The sequence below is a fragment of the Sphaeramia orbicularis genome, chromosome 10 (assembly GCF_902148855.1).
Source record: "Sphaeramia orbicularis chromosome 10, fSphaOr1.1, whole genome shotgun sequence".
NCBI lineage: Eukaryota > Metazoa > Chordata > Actinopteri > Kurtiformes > Apogonidae > Sphaeramia > Sphaeramia orbicularis.
In genome coordinates, this window is record NC_043966.1 from 38681584 (window position 1) to 38700681 (window position 19098).

Below are 19098 nucleotides of genomic sequence, written 5' to 3' on the forward strand. Positions count from 1 at the left end.
AGAAAACATAATTTACTGTGGGGCGTCTTGAGTTGTTATGTTGTGTTGGTTGTATATTGTGCCAGCCTGTACCTGGACCCCACCTCATCCAGTACTCCTCTGGACTTACCTTGTTTCCTGCCATTTACGTCCTGATTTCTCATGCTGTTTTTGTTGCCTGTTTTCCTGCTTTCTTGACCATTCTGTCCCCGACCTCTGCCTCCGCCTGCTCCCACGTCACCACCGGTGTTCATCCCAGGTTCCCAATTCTCATTTGTCCTGACAATGTCCCTTCTCTGTAAAATCCTTCATCTGCTGTGTTCCAGTTCATCCTGTATCCGGTGCATCTCCTCTGAGCCACGTTTCCTGTCCGCCCTGACTGTTCCTAGGTCAACATTGCACCAGTGGACATGAAGTCACCGTCTTCCCTTCTGAAACTCTAGTCAGCTTCGATTACAAAACTTTCAATCACATCTTTATAAATAAAACTCTAAAAATCTTACTTGTGCATGAGTCCTTTTATATGTGTGAGGAAAACTACTGAAAACTTTACTCGAGGTAAACGTGCTGCTGTGAATTTGTGTCTGTTTCAGTGCCATAAAAGCTAATGTGAGTATGTGTTTGTGTTCCTTTTCTTCAGTGGTTTTGCTTTAGTGTTAGGCAGTGGTGTATATGCTGGTATGTGCCGTATACAGGGTGTGATTTGTCAAAAAAAACAGAGGGGGGGTGTTTTTTTTTTGTTTTTTTTAAATAATGAAAAAACAAGTAATCAAAAGACCTAATTCTTTTTTAAGTTAACAGTAGGCCCTATTACATACTGAACAGTTGAACATTCATCTTTAATGTAAATTAAAAATACATGAAACATTGAATTTTCTGCGACGGCCACACCTGTGATGTAGGAAATAGCCTCATTAATTTTCAGGACGATGGATAAGGGCCGATCACGCCAACATGGGAGATGTTATAGCGAACGGGCAACTCAATCAGACTGTAAAACAGAACATAAAACCTAATCGATTAACATGTAGTTGAACACGTTACATCGGCGCCTGCAGACGTACATCTGTACTCGTGATGAGCGGATCAGCAGACCAAAATTCAGAGTATACCCACTTCTACGGTGACCACTACATCACTGGTTCTACAGTCAAAACAGGGTGAATAACAGAAAAAGACAAAGAGAGGAATTAAAGTTTTAGAGGTTTTAATTAAATAATGCACTAAGAATGTACATCAATAAGAGATTTAGGATGTTGGCCATGAACTGTGAACTGGAACACACTGAACAACAACAAGTATTTGAATTATGGCCTTGTAGTTTTTGTTTTGAGCTCTTTTTTCCTAAATCAGTCCAGTTGCTTTTTGGCACCAGGTTAAACTCTAAAAAGCAGTTAACCGGTCAAAACTCAGTAAAAACTTTGTAAAAAATAAAGGAAAATCACAACAACACTGCAAAGAACAGTGGAAACCAAAAATGACAAGGAAAACTGTTAAAAAACCAAAAAAAAGCCCAAACTGTCTATTTTTATAGTGAGTCGGTCTCACTCACTGCTCTGTGTTTCACTCCCATTACATAGACAGCAGGGGGTGCACTGAGCATGCTCAGATGTCTACAGAAAGCGCAACATTTACTCTCTCAGCAGGTTTTGAAGGTTTTCTTATTGAGTAAACAGTTGAAGTTTTAGGAAAATTTAAAATAGATCATACATTCTGAAACTCACCACAGACACATCAGGGGTTAAAGGGTTGCACCCACTTAGGTCATTTAGATTGGATATTTAGGTTTCCCACACAAAATGTAAGGTATTTAACCCATAAAGACCTAGTGGTACTTTTGTGACACTTCCAAAATTATTATTTTTTCTTTATTTAACTTTTCTGAAGTTATTTACTACCATTTATTACAATATCTTCTGTATTTTGCATTTTTTCAGTGGAAATCAGGTATTTTCCTATATTTAATTTACTGATTATGTAGATGTTGATAAAACCTCAGACTAAAGTTGAGGGTTAGGGTTAGGTCTGAAATGGAGAAAACTGAAGAAAAAGTGATTTTTTTCAGTAAATATATCATTAACTAAACATAAAAGAAGCATTTCCATCCACTGTCATTGATCCAACTCCATGGGTTTTACTGGTGAATCAATGTTGTAGAAGATGACGGTGTTTCTACTTTAACTACAGAGCCTCTGAACGTCCAAATGGGTCATATCTGATGACCATGAAAAGATGACAAACTGTATTTTACACCTTACATTATTTACATGTATCGATAGATTAGTAGATCAACAGGTATTAAACATTTTAAATCAGTCGATGCTTTTGGCTGGTGGTGGATGTTTGGGTCTTTATGGGTTAAGAGACTGCAAAAATGTTGCTTTTACTGGTCAGGAGGCCTGAACAACCTGTGATAAAGCAATTGTCAGTTCTGGTGATTGCTGCTGACTGAACAGGTTTCTTAAGAGACAGGCCTTCAGGGACTCCAATATAACAGCTTTGTGTGAACTGCAGCTTAAAAACTCCTTATTCATCTTACCCTGGCCTTTTAGGTAGCCCCTGCCGGCCTCAGACTGAGACCAATTTTAGCTCTGACCTCTTTCTGACCTTGTAAACCCCATTTGTTCTGGGCTTACAGGAAGCTGGAGTATTATTTTGCTAACATACCATCTGAAGTTAAACATCTCATACACTGTGGCAGTGGAATGTAACAGGATTATGCACAGAAAATTGTGACTGGCTCTGACTGAATTAACAGTTTACTTCAAATAAACTTGCACCTGGAAATGTTCATAAAAACCTGAGAAAAAACAAAAATTGGATGGTAATTACTGAACATGATGTCTGCTGTTTTATTTTTGCAGACCTCAGTAGAACACTGCAAGAATTTATGAAATGGATGACTGTAACCAGGATTTAATGAAAAAGCATTGCCATGACTGGATATTTCACACCACATGGATGCCCTCAGGTTCCTCAAGTAGCAAGAAAAGCTTCTTTTGAGTTAACTACAAACGGTCCTGGCTGCAGGCTCTGTCTGCTGGTTTATTTATCAACTTTTATTGGAATGCACATTTTAGTTTTGTGTTCTTGCCTTGAACGTGTAAACAATTAAGGGACCTGACAACATATAACTTGCAGCAAAAGTGTTACTATGAAGCAGATGTACAGTACAGGCCAAAAGTTTGGACACACCTTCTCATTCTTCGCATTTTCTTTATTTTCATGACTATTTTCATTGTAGATCCTCACTGAAGGCATCAAAACTATGAATGAACACATGTGGAATTATGTACTTAACAAAAAAGTGTGAAATAACTGAAAACATTTCTTATATTCTAGTTTCTTCAAAGTAGCCACCCTTAGCTCTGATGACTGCTTTGCACACTCTTGGCATTCTCTTGATGAGCTTCCAGAGGTCGTCACCTGAAATGGTTTCCACTTCACAGGTGTGCCTTGTCAGGGTGACTTAGTGGAATTTCTTGCCTTATTCATGGGGTTGGGACCATCAGTTGTGTTGTGCAGAAGTCAGGTTGATGCACAGCTGACAGCCCTGTTGGACAACTGTTAGAATACATATTATGGCGAGAACCAATCAGCTAAGTAAAGACAAACGAGTGGCCATCATTACTTTAAGAAAAGGTCAGTCAGTCCGGAAAATTGCAAAAACGTTGAATGTGTCCCCAAGTGCAGTCGCAAAAACCATCAAGCGCTCCAACGAAACTGGCTCACATGAGGACCGCCCCAGGAAAGGAAGACCAAGAGTCACCTCTGATGCTGAAGATAAGTTCATCTGAGTCACCAGCCTCAGAAATCGCAAATTAATAGCAGCTCAGATTAGAGACCAGATGAACCACACAGAGCTCTAGCAGCAGACATCTGTACAACAACTGTTAAGAGGAGACTGCGCCAATCAGGCCTTCATGGTCAAATAGCTGCTAGGAAACCACTGCTCAGGAGAGGCAACAAACAGAAGAGATTTATTTGGGCCAAGAAACCCAAGGAATGGACATTAGACCAGTGGAAATCTGTGCTTTGGTCTGATGAGTCCAAATTTGAGATCTTTGGATCCAACCGTGTCTTTGTGCGACGCAGAAAAGGTGAACGGATGGATGCTACATGCCTGGTTCCCACCGTGAAGCATGGAGGGGGAGGTGTGATGGTGTGGGGGTGCTTTGCTGGTGACACTGTTGGGATTTATTCAAGATTGAAGGCAACCTGAAGCAGCATGGCTACCACAGCATCCTGTAGCGACATGCCATTCCATCCGGTCTGCGTTTAGTTGGACCATCTTTTTTTTTTCAACAGGACAGTGACCCCAAACACACCTCCAGGCTGTGTGAGGGATATTTGACAAGAAGGAGAGTGATGGAGTGCTGCGCCAGATGACCTGGCCTCCACAGTCACCGGACCTGAACCCAATCGAGATGGTTTGGGGTAAGCTGGACCGCAGAGTGAAGGCAAAAGGGCCAACAAGTGCTAAGCATCTCTGGGAACTTCTTCAAGACTGTTGGGAAACCATTTCAGGTGACTACCTCTGAAGCTCATCAAGAGAATGCCAAGAGTGTGCAAACAGTCATCAGAGCTAAGGGTGGCTACTTTGAAGAGACTAGAATATAAGATATGTTTTCAGTTATTTCACACTTTTTTGTTAAGTCATTGCCACATGTGTTCATTCATAGTTTTGATGCCTTCAGTGAGAATCTACAATGAAAATAGTCATGAAAATAAAGAAAATGCAAAGAATGAGAAGGTGTGTCCAAACTTTTGGCCTGTACTGTACATACTGTATATGTAATATATCTAATAATTAGGGCTGTCAAATTAACACATTAATGCGGATTAATCCATCTTCATGACACAATTAACCCATCTGCAGAGGACTCTGAACGTCTCTGGCAACACATTTGGTGCAGTTTGTCCAAGTAGAGTTACCATCGTGTATGAACAAATGGACAGTTGATCTGGTAGTGACAGGTAGTAGAACCGACCCATAAAGATGGAAGACGCTAAACAGAGGGAATACGAAAAACACCAAGACGGAACAGTTGCTTGAAGTTGTTTTGTTGAAACTGGTGAAAGTTTGTAATAAACACATTAAGTGCATATATATTCCCTTCCTTCTTGAGTCTGTTCTCTCATGCAAAATGAAATGCGATTAATATAGATTAAAAATGAATGCTATTTAATTGTGATTAATCAAAATAAATCCACAGCAACCCTGTGATTAATTTGATTAAAAATTGTAATTGTTTGACAGCACTACTAATAATTTTACAGAAAGTGAAATAAGAATTAAAAAGTCATACACGTTTATTCTGTGATTGTACAATATGGGAAAGCAGGTGGGATTTCAGAGTATTGTATGTTTACTGTTCAAAAAGTTGTTAAATGTAAAAAGAAGATGTATTTCTGTTTGCTGGGGTTAAATTATGGAATGACATAAATATACATTTAAAGATGTGTAATTCATTTATGCTTTTCAAAAACATTGGTTTGGAAAGATATTTTTGCGGGATACAAGCAGGAATGATTTTTGCTGTTTTGACTGGTGCCTAAAACTGATTTTGATGTTAATGCAGGTGAGGTGTATATCCTTCAGAGACCTAGGAAAGTTAATATTTTGGCTTTTTTTGTTACATTAAATAATTGCCTTGATTGGAAAAAGCATGATGCAACAGTTTTTCAGATACAATTTTTATTTTTAGTCTATTTTTTATGGAATGTCCTTTGCAGTGGACAGGATTTTTTTTCTAAGTAAAGCTGTGAAACTCTTGTCCCCTACAGAGGACAAAAATGCATTGCTGGGTCTCAGGAGGATATAAGTATTTAGCTCCTGCCTAAGCCTATTCAGTCTCAACTAAGTCACAGTCAGTTGACTTTTTTAGCCTCATTGTTTGTATTTTCTGTGTTATGGATGATGACTGAATAAACATAAAGCTGATACTTCCAGATGTCTTATTGGTATCACTCTTAAACATCCCAGTGCTGAATGCTTTTCCTCCTCAGTTTAAGCCACCTGAGCCAAGTACTGCCTTTTTCTGAGCTCTGATGCCTTCCACTTTCTCCCCTTTAGGTAATTTCACCAAATGTCAGAGAGCAGAGTGTTCTGTTTGCTTTTGGACATTTCCTCTGGGCACCCTGACCTGGAAAATCTGCCTGTTATAGCCTCTTTGATGCCTCAGCAAATCTGGCAATGGTTGTGATGCCTCGGGGCACATCATCACAAAATTGTGCATCTGTCCATGCTAAATTAACCCACCTACAGTAGCGACCAAAGTTGATAGAGCACTGTTGCCCAGGGCCATGAAAATATAAACGTCTCTTCTGGTTAAGAGTGCATGAACCCAAACCAACTACCCTCCTGATATTCCGTCCAGAACTAATTACTGTCCGAGTATTTAGACGAGAAATATCAAGAGCTGGTGCTTTCATTTATCTGACCCTGAACACTGATCAATTGAAGTGCAGCATTCACTTTCAATCAGTCCACCCTCTCTGAGGACCATGTGGATGTACCTTGATTAAATAGATTAATTGAGCAGGAAAAGGCCTAGCATTTACTTTGTGAGTATAGTGTGTTCTGTTCTGCTTTTTTCTTTATCATTAGCTCCAAATAAGAGGTTACCCGGTCACTTATATTGACATTTTGCTTGTTGTCAGTGGGATTACTCAAAATCAAGTGCGCCAGTATTTGTGAAGCTGAGCAGATAAGTAGGCCAAGGGTCAAGAACAAACTCAAAAGGGTGTTAATTATCGTTGAAGTGTTTACTCTACAGCGATAAAACAAGTCAACGCTGGTCTAAACTCAGAGTCATTTTGGGATTACTGTATCTCATGAAATTTATATTAAAACTAGAAAAGCAATTGGAGAGCAGGGACCTCCACCAAAGCAGATCAGCCCCCCCCCCACTTCGATCACCACCAAAATTTAATCATTTGTTCCTTATGCCAGTATCAACATTTCCTGATAATTTCATGAAAATCCGTCTATAACTTTTTGAATTATCTTGCTAACAGACAACAGACAGACAAACCTCGATGAAAACATAACCTCCGCCGTTCCTTGGTGGAGGTAAAAATCAACAATACTGACCTCAATCAGAGGTGTATGACTCACCTGCACTTCAGGAGGAGTCAGCCAAACCATTCATTTTCTATTGGGTTGAACTGAAACCAGTCCAAAACCCAAACTAACCCATGCAGACCCTCACATGGATCACACGAGCCACTTTTGCAGAGATCCCGGAAAAAAGGCGAGATGGTGATCCCATTTTTTTCCACCATTGACTGATTTCCACAGCTAAGTCAAAGGAGTAACAGAAGTGAGACAGGCTGGACTTTTCCACAGCAGACCTGCATTCCAGAATCAAAGGGTGGGTGACACAGCGCAATGTGAAGTGTGACATATAACTTGCGCGTCGGAAATACCCTGAGCATAGCGGTGTCGGCTCTCAAAACAACAATGGAGGACGAACAGAGCACAGCGATGTTTATTTTAGATCTCGGCATATCCCCAGTTCGACATCTTTCTGATCGCATTGATGTTTGTTTACTGTACACGGCCCATGGGTAATTTTTAAATCCCCGTGGCGTGGGGGTCGCACACGCAATATATCATCAAAACGTTACAACTTTGTTTGCGATATGAGAGGTGTTCCTTTTACATAGAGTTCCAGATTCATGATTCCACCTTCATCACGGCTCTGTTACTACCTCCAGAGGCGTTACAGATCCGGGACCAAATGATCCCACCATTTTGTTTAACACACGTCGTTCCAGAATAAATACGAAACATTCCTGTAACAGAAGTGCTGTGTAAAAGGGGCTATGGACTTGTGTTCCTCTGTCCTGTCGGATGTCCTTGAACTAATCTCGTCACCTTCTCCTGTCATACTTGCCATCTTCCATAATTTGCGGTTTGATCATATTCTGGAACAGGAAGAAGGATGGACCGACCTCAACTGATATGTCTACTCTCTAAGTGAATCAGAAATTTCCATCATATCAAATTATTACCTTCCTATGGATTGTTTGATAAACTTGAATTGTGCATTTTATTGCAACACAAGAAACTTATAACTTGCTGCCATATTTCAACAATTTTACGTGCAATTTTAAAGATTAAAATTAAAAGATGCTCTAACTGCTGACAGCCCTATTCAGTTTCCAAATCTCACCACTCTGGGATGTCTCTGACTACAGGTTCCATTCAAGAATTGAAAATCCTCACCAGTGCTGGACTCAAACCCAGGACCTTCTTGCTGTGAGGTGACAATACTGATAATACTGAAGTTTTGTGACATTTTCTTTTTTTTCAAATCTCATTTTTGTGTTATATAATCAGCCACAGAGTAGAAAAAACATTTTAGTGGAACCCCTCTGATTACTGCCATTATTACTTCTGATAATTTCCCATTTAAAAACTAATATAATACTTCCAGTTAAGTGTAGTCACAGGTCTTCTATGTCTGAAAATAGTACATAATTCACTGCAGTTTGAAATTTTCAGATTCTAATTACTTTAGTCGTGACCCTTCTATCAGAAGACAAGAACTTCATCTGCATATGTTGTATTTGACAGTCTGGCTCTGTTCTGCCCTGAACCATTAAATCATTGACAGAAAATTCCAGTTCTTTGAAACTGGAGCCTTTATTGGTCCTTCTGAACAACCAAAATGTATTTTTTTCAAATATTAATTTCCATGTATGAGTTTCAATTTTGTACCATATTTGATACATCGGGTCTCAAAGCTCAAATATTATTCTGAACAAACAAAAACATAATATAACACAAACATGTCTATCAAATTGGTCATTTCTTTTCAAATTTGGCAAAGTTCTGCCTCCTTCCTCATTAATGACAGTCTTGTAGTGTCACTGGAAAGGCCTCTGGTGAACAAATTCCTCCCCCGGTGGATTACCTGTGTATTGCATGTATCTAATTGTATACATCAGGTTTTCAAGAAAAAAAAAAATCCCACAGATCATGTAGAGGGCTTCAAAATTCATGTATCAAATAAGATACGCTTGTTGTTACAGGGTTAAACACCTCTTTGCTCTTCCATGTGCATATGTTGAAGTCTGAGTAGGGGGGAGTAGCATCAACACTCTCTGCAGGGAACAGCAGAGGGACCAGTAACAACAAATGAATATATGGAGTTGGGGTGATGGAGCAATTGTAGCAGAATAATGCAGGAATATGAACCAGACTATGCAGTTTAATTAGCCTGAGTGAGATTTACCAATAGGATGCACAGAAGAGAATAAGTTGGTCCATCAGCTGGTGTCAGTCATGCACTGTATGTGGGTGGAGCTTGACTCTATGACCTGAACTAGAACTCCACTGCATGTGATAGTATAATATCTTCATTTCCATCGATCCCGTCAAAGTATCCTGCTCTCACTGAGTCTTCATTAGTAATTTCTTCAAACATCTTCCCTGACAAAATTACTGATCAAATTCATTTCAATTGTATATGTAGGTTCCAATGTCACAGTCACAGTTTTGACATATTTTGATTTTGAATTTTAGGCAAATTTTTTGAATTGTTAAAAATTTGCCTTTACTTATAATAGACCATATTTTGATTTTTTTTTTTTTTATAACACGGAAATGGTTACAGATACCTATATAGTTACTATAAAACACAAATAGGAAGTCATATATGGACTTTCATTTGTGACCATGACCTTTGACCTTGAGTGACCTTGAAGGGTCAAACTCAAAGTCACCAATGTCTAAATTTCAACAATCTTCTTCTCTGAAACTACTGGTTGGATTCATTTATTTATAGTTTTTTTGTAGCTTTTTATGTAGCATTTATTTATTGTTTTTTTATGTAGCTTCCTTGGGACAATGTCTACAAATTTGTCCACAGTTTTGAAAATTTTGATTTTAAAATTTTTGATGAATTTTTCTGTTATTAAAATTTTGCCTTTACTTAATGGGCCATATTTTGATGGTTTATTATATGGAATTGGTTACAGATACCAGTATGGTTACTATTGAGCACTGCTCAAATATGGACTTTGATTTAATTAGCGGAGTTCTCCTTTAGTGAAAGTACCACCCACTTCTATTGGGAGATTGATCTCCTTCATCCAGACCACAGGACTAGAACATAGAGACAGAACCTGACAACCTCATAAATTCAACTTGTTATTGATTTTTGATAGAATATGCCAGTGAGATACAGGGCCATTGTCTGTTTTTGTAATTATGTAGAATTATACAGCCAGGAATTCTGCAGAGTCATCTCTGGGATCCTCACCAGTCACCCACTCTGTTGTGAAAAGAGCTCTGTTGTACATTTGTGCTGCAGTACACACAGTAATGCTTTAGAGTACAAAACCACAGAAGGGTGTTGAGTTTACACACAGCTTTCCACAAGTAAACTTACTGTATTGCAACTCCCAAGTGAAATGAATGAAAATCTTCCAGTTTTAAAAATACAAACAGGAACACAGTATGGAAAAGTATATGTTGAAATATGCCGTAATTCTATTTCAATTACGAACAAGGATACTTTCCGGCAGCTAGCCTAGACTATACTAAACTAAACTCCTCCTGCTCAGCTGAAGTTCAGGAAACTTTGCATCAGCATCTCCAACATTCAGCAAGTGGGGATCTGGAACAACAAGACATATGGAGTGAGCTTCGCAGGTCAGGCTAAATATTAGACTCATCAGTTAAAACAGACTATTGTTATTAGTCCCTCCCAGCAGGATTTCAGTCTGCTAAGTGCTGACAGTGGAAAGCACACAGTTTCAGCACCATGGACAGTTTCAGCTCTGTGGACAGTTTCAGCACCATGGATAGTTTCAGCTCTGTGGACAGTTTCAGCACCCTGGACAGCAAGTAAGTGAGTAAGTACATTTTATTTATAGATCGCTTTTCACAGACAGGGAGTCACAAACTGCCTAATAGTAAAGAATATGATTAAAATACAAAACAATACAATAAATACATTCAATACAATCAGCTGTAGACACCCTGAGTCAGTTTGGATTTAAAATGCCTGCTTGGACAGGAATGTCTTAAGATACTTTTTAAAACACTCAACAGAGTCCATGGACTGTAGGTACAGAGGAAGATCGTTACAGAGACGCGGCACAACAGCTTTAAGAGATCTGTCACCTCGTGTACGAAAACAAGTGCGGGGGACCATCAGCAGGTGGTCCCTCGAGGACCTCAAGCTGCGGGCCTAGCTGTAGGGCTGGATCAGGGCGGCAATATACACAGGGGCCTGGCCATGTAAAGCTTGGAACATGCTACATATTTAACCACAGACACAAGAGGCAGAGGTGGCTGCTGCGCATTCAGCTCAGGTTTTGCTGGCTACTGTAAAACCAGTCCAGAAGTCATTATGTCAACTGTTAGCCACATGAAGTCATGAAAACGTTTTTTGGAGATCTTTCAATGATACATATGGATACTTCTATGAAACTGGGCACATTTTGGTACCTGGCACTTTGTCAGCTTTTTAGACCCAATAATAAAGAGAAATGTAGACATGTTTCCCCCAGGATGTACCTAATGATGACCTCAGATAAATGCAAAAAAAATTATACTCTTGCTCTGAGCCATCCCAAAATTAATTAATTTTTAATAAAATATCGGGGCCAAAAATAGGACCAAAACTGGGACATGAAAAGCTACCTAGGTGTCAGTCATTTGATCTGGACCACATGGTTTGAAATCGCCCCATGTACCACTATAAACAAAGACACTGTGTTAAATTTGATGGTTTTCCTAATTTAAGACGTGGGTTTTTCATGAATCTCAGTTTCATTCCAGGTTATATATAACCCATCATGTCCACTTGTGTTACATGTAGATCCTGTCCGGTTAAACGCATATAAATCACAAAATGATTTTGCCAAAGCAGTCATTTTTGTGAAATACTCTACTTTACATAATTAGTTCAATTCGCAAAATGTACCTGTGAGAGAATAAAGAGAAAGTCAAAAAACTAGTAGTGTGGAATTTTTGTGTCCTTTTGACCATGTTACATGCAGATTTTGTATCAAATATAATGTAAAATACTAAAAAAAGTTTTGTATGTGAAAAATAGTTTCTCCTTTATCTCAGCAAGTATTTATTTTTAAAACAGACCCAAAGTGGTTCCAAACTTGCTTCATAACATTAGTCTACATCTGGATTGAATTTTTTGCCCCTATGTCCTGTTTTTCGGGACCAGTTTCATAAAAGCACCCATATTATTACCTTATACAAAGTCAGGCAACATGTCAAGAGGGGAAAATGTAAGACAGTAGGAAATCAGTCAGTTAAAGTTTTGCTATGAAACAACTTTCTAGTAGTTCCCTCTGATTAAACTTTTGATTAATGTTTCATTAACGCCTATTTAATGTTGCCTATTTAGTCTTAACATGACCCACATGTACTAAAACTTTGGTGTTTTTGTCTTTCTTTGTTGGTATTCATCTGAGTTAATGTTGCATGATGTTTGCCTCTGCATTTGGTGTAATATGAATATGAGGACGTGAAAACAAGTCGAGGGAGTCGAGTGAAAAAAGAAACAGAGGGAGGTCAATGAAATGAAAACAGAGAAGTTAGAGATAAAATGTAAGTTTTAAGCAGTAATGTACAAATACAAAGAATATATAACGGGTAGTTGAGGGTGGTTGCTTGTTGGCTCTTATCCAGCGGCTCCACGGGGCAGACATGAATCTTTTTCAGGACCAGCTCTGTCCTCATACCAGCCTTTAAAATAAAGGGGAGAAGCTGATGAAGCCAGCCGTTGAACATCCAGTGAGGAGAATCAAGTAATAAAAGTGATCGATAGTGGGGTTGTGGGACGAGAGGAAGAAAGATGGAGGAAACAGGAAGCGATAAAGTAGCAGCCCCTGAAAGAGAGGGAAATAGGGGTGAAGTGGCAAAAAGAGAGAAGGGGGCAAAAGAAACAATCAGCACAGTGAAGATGGTGACTGATATATTGTAGAGAAACTGAATTGGTGCTTTATATCATGCTTTATGGCATTAAGACCACCATGGGCATCAGGCCATTCACAATCTTTACATCCCACAGTGCGGAAATGGAAGGCAGGAAACATTCAGGGAGTAAAGTCCAGACCACTGTCCTGCAGAGGCCAAGGATCAGTGCAGATGTTTTTCTTTGTTATGCATGGCCTTCAGAATATTTGAGGAAATTCACTCTAGATCCAGCAATTTTCTACCAAAATCTCACAATTTCACATGAAAATAACCAAACTACAAATGACTGTACAGAATCTGTGACAACCACTGGCAGTCAGGTAGTGTATTAACCTATCAATACGTAATCATTACCTCTCATTCATCACCATAGCAGCCGCAGTCATCGTTTCTATGATGTGTTATAAACTCCTGGTTCCAGCAGGGGCCGAAATAGTTAAAAGGTGCGGGAGACTTTTGTCACCAATTTGTCCATCAGATCTGTAAAACCTCAGTCCATATCCTCAGTATCATGAATCTGTAAGTCTTTCTGTGATTACTCACCTGAATCTCTTGCATCATGGTGAACAATTTCGAAGTGCCATCCACCATAAACAAACCATGTGTTTACAAACAGAGCCAGTAGGTAACTCAGCATCTTCGGAATTTTGTTGCGACATGTACTGTGGGAAACAGAAGTTCGCGCAGGCCGCCTGGCAGCAGCAGTGCAGCCATATGATATTATATGGCTGCAACAAACACGACGTGGAAATGGCTCAAACGCGAAAACAGCTGGAGGAATACGCATAGAGGGAAGGGAGCTCCTGTCATTTCCATGTCGTGTCTGTAGCAGCTGCCACTGCCAGGCAGCTGCGCAAACCTCCGTTTCCCACAATGCACGTCGCGACAAAATTCCGAAGATACCCGAGTGACCTCCCGGCTCTGTTTGTAAACACATGGTTTGTTTATGATGGATGGCACCAAGAAATTGTTCACCGGGATGCAAGAGATTCAGGTGAGTAATCACAGAAAGACTTATGGATTCATGATATACTGATTCAATTGATGAAAAATTGGTCAAGAAAGTCTCCCTCAGCTTTAATGACTCTGATGTGGTTGTGTCATCTTATGTACTGCTTCATTAAACACTGGGAGTGTTTTGTCTGTTTGAGTTTGTTGGCTTTCAGATATACTCATTTTTCTTCAAACTTTTGTGCCATGGTGCCATTTGTCTGTTTAGTTCTTTTTATTATTGGTTTTACCCTACAGGGAAAGTTAAAAGTAGTTAAAATATGAATGACAGCTGATAAAAATCAAACTTCATTGCCAAAAAAGTTGGGACTTTTCTGAAATGCAATAAAAAATAAAACTCTAACTTAATTGGTTTGGACCTAAAATTGACAAATATACAAAGAAAATAGTTAAGTGTTTTCACTGACCAAACCAGTTGAATTTTAGAGGTTAACTCCCTTTGAATTCAGTCTCTGTATTTTACTCATCCTAATACACAGAGTACCTAGCATTAGCACACATATTAGTTGTGGTGAGCTACAGTTTTTGGTTTGTAATTAAACCTGGGATTGAACGTATGGATGGAGGGGGTCGAACCCATGATCTTCGGTTTACAAGACCAGCGCCTTACCACTTGGCCACCATGCCTTCCATGGTACCGTGACAAACAAATGATACAAGATCTCACTAAGATTGTGTCTTAATAATGGTATAGGTGGGGATATGTCAATTAACTCTGTTGTTATTGGTGTACACACCCTTTTTCCCCTTTTCTCCAACCTCTGCGCAATGCTAAGCTAACTCTCTGCTGGTGGTGCCTCATATTCCATCTTAATAACTTAATCACTTGACTGTGTTAACCCTCCGGTATCCCATCCAGCAAGGCCCTTACTAAGCACCACGTGTGCCTTTTTCGCACACTTGTGGAATAATGTCAAAAAATTTTTCATACTGTTTGTTTTTATTCTTACACTTTTTTTCTATTCATCAACTTCAGCCGTAAAAAAAAATACCAAATACTCAATAATTGTCACATTTTTTAATCCTTTAAATGCTGTGTTTGTAATGCATCCATTTTTTTGGATGCAATATACTACATAAAAAGTGGATCACATATTATTTGATTTTTGCAGCCTGGTATATGTCAATGATTAACTCCAACATTGGTTAATTTGCATTTTATTTTTGGCGCTAAGTCAAATGTTCAAAAATACTAGCATCTGTCACCAAGTGTGCCAAAAAGACACACCCATAAATCAAACTATCAATATTATATATTGATTTATTTTCTGCTCTAAATTGATTTTATTTTTGTAAATCAAGGTCAGCCCTAATCATACAGATCAAATAATCATGCATTTTAGATTTTTTTTTAACCCTTTAAACAATCTCTTTTCATCATGATGTCACTACATTTTTTTGATGCAAAAACCACAAAACACGATTTTTTTTTTTTTTCAAAATACTATATAACAATTGGATCACCTATTATTTGATTTTTGCAGCCTGGCATATGTCAATGATAAACAGCAACATTAACAATGTTAATAAATTAATTTAGACCCTCACCTCTCAAATGAAGCCCAGATATCAGTAAAAGCCTGATTTATGCCTTAATGGCTTACAGGTCAAAAACAGTGGTTATAATGGAAGAAAGAGCGCATTTTAGGCACAATTGGGAGACAGATGCTAGTCTTGTAATTTTCTTTTGTTTACAATCTGCAAATTCTAGTTGGTGGCCAGAATTTTAAAGATCATGCAAAAATGAACAACTTTTGAATTCTAACCTTATTTAAATTGTAAAAAATAATATGAAGTTTTTGAACACGAAGTGCAAAGTGTGCCTAAAAGGCACACCTGGATACCGGAGAGATAAAACAGACAGGGTATAATTCACCAACAGTTCACAGGTCTCAACAGAATCACTATGTCCCTAGTTAAAACACACACAAAGAATTGATCTGAAGAGCGTAAATATGTCAGTTGATATTTCTTCACTCAGGTGTAAAGCCAGTCTGTGGTGTCCACTGTCATTGCAGCAGGATTGATTCAAACGAAGATAAAGTCGCTTTTGTCAGATACATGTGAGATGGATGATACAGGAGGATCAGCTTTTGTGCAGATTTTAAGGGACAAAACATGAAAGCAAATGAGTGTGAAAAAGGTCAGGACAAAGTGACCAAAACCTATGATACACACAACGAATATAAGTGCCCCAGGATAGATTCCCCCTTGAGCTGATTCCATCCTTAAAACTGTGCCGTTTTCTGCAGTCAAATGCATTTATGTCTCCAGCAGATCTACAGGAAATGCTAGGTTTAATAAGATGTCAGTGTGCATCCAGGGTGTTCCTCCCACTGACTGAGATTAGATATACAGGGATAATGAGCTACAGAACAAAGTTAAACACCAGCCTGGTTTATAAATGGACATGGAAGTGTGTGAGCATGTGTCTTTATGTCTGCTGCGGGGCATCGCTTAATTATGCACCCATAGGTAGTTAAAAGCTTAGAAACTTTATGTGTTCACGTGGGTGTTTTGCTTTGCTTCATTACTCGGTGTACGGCTCTTGGCCCATAATCAGCAGTGTTTCTTGCGTGTGTGTGTATGTGACTGTCACGGTGACTGAAGCTATAGAATGTTGAGTTCAGTAAGCAGGAACCACAAGCTGAGTGCACCAGCTGGGAGAACGTTATATTCGACTTAGAACTTAAAGTTACAACCCACTTAAACTTATGCCTAAAGCTGCAGGAGCCAAAGATGAAGAAGAGACGGAAAAAAAAAATATCAGAATTTGAAAACACATACCTTTCAATTCAAATGGTAAAGAAAAACTAACATCCAATTATGAAAATTAACATTTGACTGTACAGAGCTCTTAAGACAGTTTATGAGGGTCTGGGCCTCTGCACTGATTACAATGCATGATGGACATGAAGTGACACAACATTGCTTTGCTTTGTTTAAAATTAATTACAGGCGAAGCTGAAGTGAGGACTGACTTAAAAACCACCCTGCGCTAATGATGGCAGAGTTCACAGCTCAAACCACCCACAGACAAGAAGAAATGCCTTTAGTAGACAGTCATTGAGAAATTCCTTTTTTTTTCACTAGGTTCTTATTGTGTACACACACAGAGGTCCAAATACACAAACACGACCTACAGTATACAGAGTAATTCAAAAAGAATGAACCGGTTTCATGATGCATTGCTTCAGTTCTCAAGCATCGTCATAGAATGAGTCAGTCCGTGCGTTTACTTGACAACTTTTATTCCTGGTTTAATCTGATTAACGTTAGATCCTATTTAAGATGCCCATGTAAACACCTTATTCCAGTTGAAAAAGAATAGTTAGGAATAAATTTAAACCTGAATAAAATCATTGGTTTAATCCCCTTTTAATTCCGAACTAAATTATTCCTCGGACATGTAAACCCTTTATTCCGTTTGGACTTTATTCCTTCCGTTCTGCACATGCTCGTTGTCTTGTCCTGGTCGTGATGACGCACACATTTTGCGCTGGCGGAAGAATATGCACTGCAGTCTAGTCAACCCAAACCGTTCCAGTGGGCTATTCTGATGGGATCTACCAGCCTGGAAAACCCTGAAGGAAGAGTTCATCACTTGTTTTTATTCATTCATTTGTCATGCACTAATGAGTTTGATAAGTGGGCAAATCATTTGCACTGCAGTGCACCGATTGCCTTGTTCTCGCAGCCCTTCCGTTAGCTTAGCTTAACCTAGTTTAGCATAATCGCTTCATTCCTATGGTCAGACGTAGCCAGGCTGTTATAGGTGATTTGTAGTATTTTATGAGGGATTTTGTGAAATTCAGTTCTCCCTAATCATTACTTTAGTCCGGTGGGGTCAATGTGATCACAAATTGAGGCTCAAATCATGGCGATGTGACTTACTGCAGTAATAAAATCTTGGGAAATAAAAACTAATGCAAAGCTAAAACAGTAAAGCAAAGCTAGTTTAGCGCATGCATCCTTTCCAACAAAAAGATTTTCCAACTTTCATCAACACAACAGTCCCAAGATTGTATGAGTACAATAAGTCGCAGATCTAAAGAAAAATTAGGGAGAATCGGACTTCACAAAATCACTTACAAAAGACTACAATCACCTTTAAAAAACTGGCTACATGCGACCATGGGAATGCAGTGACTATGCTAAGCTAAGCTAACAGAAGGGCTGCGAGAACCAAATAAACGTTTCACATGTAAACCTTTATTCGGGTTTAACATTTCCATGTAAACAGAAGAGAAAATACTTTAGTTCCGAATTAATTTCTTCTGGAAAAATAAATCGGATTTAAAAAAACATCATGTAACCGTACCCACTGACCATTTGAAAGAGGAGTTTTCTAAGTTTTGATTGGCTGCCACAGGGGCGCTGTAGTTGCGTCAACATGTGGATATCAACTCAGTGGATCGTGATATGCTGATACGCGTCTGGGAAGAATTCTCTTATCGCATTGATGTTGTCCATGCTTGTAAGACAGGAAATAAAAGTTGATTGTGAGTAAAATACTTGTGACTTGGCTGGAGTTTTCTATTGCTTTTCCTTATTGGAATGTTGCACGATGAAATCAGTTCATTGTTTTTGAATAACTGTATATATGCACTTAAAGCAGAGCATTTGGGGATGTTTTCAGTAGAAGCATCTTTGGACTCCACTAAAGGTGTGGATGGGGATCGAACCCACAATCTTTGGTTTACAACACCTACAGCTTACCATTTGGCCACCACAACTACATCAATACCACATGACATTCAGTCACAACCGTAAAAAGTATAAAAGATTAAAAATGGAGAGAAGCTGTTATTTTAGGTGGACTGTGTAATCCATGTGCAACACTCTAAGAGGAGCCACCTCAGATCATCAAAGTGTCCCTTGTTTGAAAGTAAAGATGGTATTAATTCAATGAAGGCATGGATGGGGGTCGAACCCACGATCTTAGGTTTACAAAGATCACATGAAAGATAACAAAAATAACACATCTCAAAGTGAGGCGCAAACAGTTTGGATGTGTCGTTATGCACACATGGCTGCAGTTATTGTCGCAAGGACACACCGAAATGATGACACAAGACACAGAGAACATTTTTTTACCCTTGTGTGAACATTTTTTGAATGACAGAAGAAAAATTGAGACGTATGCCCCC